The 6,038-nt window shown below is 44.7% G+C and overlaps 1 pseudogene across 1 annotated transcript; it reads left to right on the top strand.

The window, feature by feature from the left end:
* Positions 1–2,403: 2,403 nt before the first annotated feature.
* On the top strand, positions 2,404–3,200 carry LOC308609169 (small ribosomal subunit protein uS3-like; annotated as a pseudogene). The gene has a single exon. The product of its transcript is annotated as a small ribosomal subunit protein uS3-like (transcript).
* Positions 3,201–6,038: the final 2,838 nt, after the last annotated feature.

Raw genomic sequence — 6,038 nt, 5'->3', positions numbered from 1 at the left:
AAAGACACACACAGGCAGACACACACATGGACAGATGCACAGATGATAGACACACAGACACAGATGCACACACAGAGAGAGACACACACAGACACACAGATACAGGCACAGACAGATACAGACACACACACAGATAGACACACACAGACACACATACAGAGACACACAGACACAGACAAAAACAGACACATAGACACACAGATACCAACAGACACACACAGAGAGACTTATGGCCCAGTCTCCCGCTCTCCACATTTCCTCAGTCTTCTGTAGGTTCCAGTTTCCTTCTCTCTCACCCTCACATCTCTCCCTTCACCCTCAAGGGTCTCCTCATTCTTTCAGCCCAGACTGACGGTCTGTAATTCCAGCTTCTGCCCTGACTTCCCACTTTTCTTACCCTACATTTCTGCTCCTTTGGTGGGTTTCACCCCTTCACCCCCTGGCACGCCCCTTTATTTAAACTTAATTTAATCTAACCTCCCGTATATCTTAATTTGCTGGAGGTTAGAATTGGGAAGCGGTGGTCTTTACCTTTCAGACCGATACTGTGAACAAGTGAAATAGCCGAGCAGTGATAGTTTCAGGGTATGCTAGTAGAAATTACATATATTCCTTTTGAGCGTGTGGGATAATTATTAAGAGGATAAAGCTGGATAAAGCCATACTGTGTTGTTTCATTTAAACCAGTGATTCTCAACCAGAGGCAGTTTTGTTGCCAAGGGGACATTTGGCAATGTCTAGAGACATTTTTAGTTGTCACAACTGGAGGTGGGGGAGAAGGGATGTTCCTGGCGTCGAGTGGGTAGAGGCCTGGGATGCTGCTAAATAACCTACCGTGCACAGGACTGCTCCGCGGCAAAGAATCACTGGGGCCAAAATATCCACAGTGCCGAGCTGGAGAAACCCTGGCTTATACATTCTTCTCCCTTCTTCCCCAGGCCCTCCTCTGCCCTGTCTCCTGATATTCTGGGTCCTCACAACCTTAGCTTGTCACTTGTGTCCCATGGCCCCAATTGCTGGGTTTGCCCACTTCCTGGAGAGCACGCCATGCTTGGTTTGAATCTCCACGGTGCAAGCTCACCATGAACACTCCTTTGCTCTTGGAATCCTGGTTGGTGGGAGAGGAAGGGCCTTCCAAAGTTTTTCTTTCACCCACCTTCTGATTCTTCAGAGGAAAAGAAGTGACTTTGCTAAGGTCACAGAGCTACTCAGGGTCTACTCTGGGGGCTCCAGCAGGGTTGCTTGGGCAAGGGTCCCTGCCAGCCACGTGGTATGGCTGATGCACCTTCCTGTCCTCATGGGGGGACACCTCGACGTCCAGTGCCATGCTGGGCAGGGCACTAGGAACGACAGCTTTGGGCAGGCTGTCTTCATGCTGCGCCATGTAGCCAGCTACGTACTGAGTCAAGTAGTGCCTGAATCTGGGAACAGAATAGCGTAGACACAGACTTTCTGCAGTCAGGAACCACAGTTTGAGAGAATTGCAAGGCAATCTGGGCAACTTCCGTGTCTTCCTTCCCTCCCTCACCTCTCCCCAAACAACCACATTTTATCAGTGAGGAAAAGGACCTTTTGGTGGGAGGGAGAGGGGATGGGCCAGTGTTTTTCCAAGTAAGGTCCTTTGACCTACAAGCCTCAGAATGGCTTTGGGGGAATGTAAAAATGCATATTCCTAGACCTACATTTTTTCATCTCCGGGGTATGGGGCCTCACACTGAAATTTTTAACAAGTTCCCAGGGTATCCTTCTGTAGTCAGAAGTTTAAGAACCACTGACCCAGACGTTTGAATAATTAGGCTTTTTTTTTTTCTCAAACAATCTCAGAAAGTCAGACGCTTGTAGACAATGTCTGAATGTCAGAGAGAAAATCTGCTGCTAAAAAAAGACAAAGTAAAACAAACAAAACCATGTCTCTTCTTGGTGACATCTCATGGCCGTAAGGTGACTGAGTTTGCGTGGAGTTTTTTTTTTTTTTTTTTTGCGGTAGGCGGGCCTCTCACTGTTGTGGCCTCTCCCCTTGCAGAGCACAGGCTCCGGATGCGCAGGCTCAGCAGCCATGGCTCACGGGCCTAGCCGCTCTGCGGCATGTGGGATCTTCCCAGACCGGGGCACGAACCCGTGTCCCCTGCATCGGCAGGCGGACTCTCAACCACTGCGCCACCAGGGAAGCCCTGCGTGGAGTTTTGAAAGGGCTGGCACTGGCCTTCTGCTCTCCTGGCACCTCTTGGGTTCCCTCTTAAGGCCTCTTCAAGAGCCCTTTCTTTGAGAGCTGCTTTTTACCCAGCTCCCCAAGGGTGCTCAAGGTGCCTGCTCATCGATCCACCTTGAACAGGCACCAATATATTCTAATTAAGAGAGTGTACAGCCTTTTCCTTTCGGTGGCGCGTGGTGGCAAAAAGGCAGTGCAGATTTCCAAGAAGAGGAAGTTTGTTGCTGACGGCATATTCAAAGCTGAACGGAACGAGTTTCTCATTTGGGAGCTGGCTGAAGATGGGTACTCTGGAGTTGAGGTCCAAGTTACACCAACCAGGACAGAAATCATTATCTTGGCCACCAGGACACACAATGTTCTTGGTGAGAAGGGCCGGCGGATCTGGGAATTGACTGCTGTGGTTCAGAAGAGATTTGGCTTCCCTGAGGGCAGTGTAGAGCTTTATGCTGAAAAGGTGGCCACAAGAAGTCTGTGCGCCATTGCCCAGGCAGAGTCTCTGCGTTACAAATTCCTAGGAGGCCTTGCTGTGTGGAGGGCCTGCTGTGGTGTGCTGCGGTTCATCATGGAGAGTGAGGCTAAAGGCTGCGAGGTCGTGGTGTCTGGGAAACTCCCAGGATAGAGGGCTAAATCCATGAAGTTTGTGGATGGCCTGATGATCCATAGTGGGGACCCTGTTAACTACTATGTTGATACTCCTGTGTGCCATGTGCTGCTCAGACGGTGTGCTGGGCATCAAGGTAAAGATCATGCTGCCTTGGGACCCAACTGGTAAGACTGGCCCTAAGAAGCCCCTGCCTGATCACGTGAGCATCGTGGAACCCAAAGATGAAATACTGCCCACAACCTCCATCTCCGAGCAGAAGGGTGGGAAGCCAGAGCTACCTACCATGCCCCAGCTGGTACCCACAGCATAATACGGTCTCCTTGGCCGCTGGATCTGGAGTCTGGATGTTGCTCTATAAAGACATTGAATAAAATCTTTTTAAAAGAAAAAAAGAAGAGTATACAGGCCGTGGACACAGTCCTCATTTTCACAGTAATGCTCACTGGTTTTTGGCTCCTGCCCAAGCATGAAGGATTTTCCAGGGGTGGTGACACTCCGTCTGTGCAACTAGCAAAAGTCCTGGGTTGGTGTCTCTGTTTATTCTCTTGCATTTTGCAGGACCAAGCTTTGGACTCAGTTCTCCTTTCTCTCTTTCCAAAACCCGTAGTCCTTTGCAGAGGGGATGCTGCTGTGCTGTCTTGCTGCTCCGATGTCCCAGAAGCACAATGGTTCCCTGAGCATGGACCCTATTATGTTTTCTTTCAGAAAGAGATGAAGAGCACACATCCTTCTGTGTTGTGCCAAAAAAAATCTGCATAATTATCTGACCTTAATTGATGGTCACTTTTTAATTTTCAAGTGGGGAGAAAAGGAGTCACAGTACCCAAGTTAGTTTTACAAACTTCCCAGCAGCCCCTAAAACAAATGTCAAAGTTTTGAAACCAATCAGTCATACCCATAAGATAGTCACTTGTTCTGTTTCTTATATACCCTAGGGCCTTTGCACTTGCTGTTCCCACTGCCATCTGTGCTCTTCATCTGGATAACCACTTGGCTAGCCTGGTTCCCTTGCTTACTTCTGCTGTCTGCCTAAATGTCTCCTGTTCATGGAGGCCTTCCCTGACCATCCACTGTAAAATGGACACTCACTTCCTTGATGCTCCTTGATGCTCCCTCTTCTCCTTTCCCTGCTTCACTTCCCCCCACACCACCCATGTACCCCTGATGAATTCTATACAGAGTAGCTGTTTGGTTTTTGTGTGTGCATCTGCCCCAGCAAAAGGGAAATTCCATGAGGGTAGGGTCTTGTTTTTTTGTTCACTGCTGTAGCCTCCACACCTACAACAGTGCCTGGTATAACAGACTCTCAAGCAATACTGGATGTGTGAATGAGTGAATGGATGTAGAAATAAGGCCCCGAATACTATCTTATTTTTATATAAATTTTCTCCAGAGTGGACATACATGTAAGGAGAGAAGTCATGGAGCTATAGGGGTCTGAAAAAAGATGGACCTCTGACCTACCTCTAAACCTGTGGTGATGGTTTCTCTTCACTACCAACTGCCATTCCCAGAAACCTTAGGAAATGTTTGAAAAAGAAACAAAAACTAATAAAAATCCTTTCACTTTCATTAGTGGAAAACTTTCTATCAAGTAGGTACAGGAGAAACTCTCTATATCTGCCTACTGAATCAATATTTGTTTTTTATTTTAAATTTATTTATTTATTTATTATTTATTTATTTATTATTTTAGTCTTCACTTAGTGGGCATAGAGGGAATCTATGTCAACATAATTAAGGCCATATACGACAAACCCACAGCAAACATCATTCTCAGTGGTGGAAAACTGAAAGCATTTCCTCCAAGATCAGGAACAGGACAAGGATGTCCACTGTCAGCACTATTATACAACATAGTTTTGGAAGTCCTAGCCATGGCAATCAGAGAAGAAAAAGAAACAAAAGGAATACAAATTGGAAAAGAAGAAGTAAAACTGTCACTGTTTGCGGATGACATGATACTATACATAGAGAATCCTAAACATGCCACCAGAAAACTACAACAGGTAATCAATGAATTTGGTAAAGTTGCAGGATACAAAAATAATGCACAGAAATCTCTTGGATTCCTATACACTAATGATGAAAAATCTGAAAGAGAAACTAAGGAAACACTCCCATTTACCATTGCAACAAAAAGAATAAAATATCTAGGAATAAAACTACCTAGTGAGACAAAAGACCTGTATGCAGAAAACTATAAGACACTGATGAAAGAAATTAAAGATGATACAAATAGATGGAGAGATATACCATGCTCCTGGATTGGAAGAATCAATATTGTGAAAATGACTCTACTACCCAAAGTAATCTACAGATTCAATGCAATCCCTATCAAATTACCAGTGGCATTTTTCACAGAACTAGAACAAAAAATTTTACAATCTGTATGGAAACATGAAAGACCTCAAATAACAAAAGCAGTCTTGAGGAAAAAAAAAAAAACAAAAAAAAAACGGGGCTGGAGGAATCAGGTTCCCTTACTTTAGACTATACTACAGGGATACAGTAATCAAGAATGTATGGTACTGGCACAAAAACAGAAATATAGATCAATGGAACAGTATAGAAAGCCCAGAGATAAACCCATGCACCTATGGTCACCTAACCTATGATAAAGGAGGCCAGAATATACAAAGGAGCAAAGACAGCCTCTTCAATAAGTGGTGCCGGGAAAACTGGACAGCTACATGTAAAAGAATGAAATTAGAACACTTCCTAACACTATATACAAAAATAAACTCAAAATGGATTAAAGACCTAACTGTAAGGCCAGACACTATCAAACTCTTAGAGGAAAAGATACGCAGAACACTCTGACATAAATCACAGCAAGATCCTTTTGGACTCACCTCCTAGAGCAATGGAAATAAAAACAGAAATAAACACATGGGACCTAATGAAACTTAAAAGCTCTTGCACAGCAAAGGAAAGCGTAAACAAGACAAAAAGACAACCCTCAGAATGGGAGAAAATTTTGCAAATGAAGCACCTGACAAAGGATTAATCTCCAAAATATACAAGCAGCTCATGCAGCTCAATATCAAAAAAATAAACAACCCAATCCAAAAATGGGCAGAAGACCTAAATAGACATTTCTCCAAGAAGGTATACAGATTGCCAACAAACACATGAAAGGATTCTCAACATCACTAGTCATTAGAGAAATGCAAATGAAAACTACAATGAGGTATCACCTCACAGCAGTCAGAATGGCCA

The sequence above is a fragment of the Mesoplodon bidens genome (assembly GCF_964165515.1).
Source record: "Mesoplodon bidens genome assembly, chromosome: X".
Classification (NCBI taxonomy): Eukaryota; Metazoa; Chordata; class Mammalia; order Artiodactyla; family Ziphiidae; genus Mesoplodon; species Mesoplodon bidens.
The sequence above is the reverse complement of the archived record's forward strand: the minus strand, read 5'-3'. Positions and strand labels throughout refer to the sequence as shown.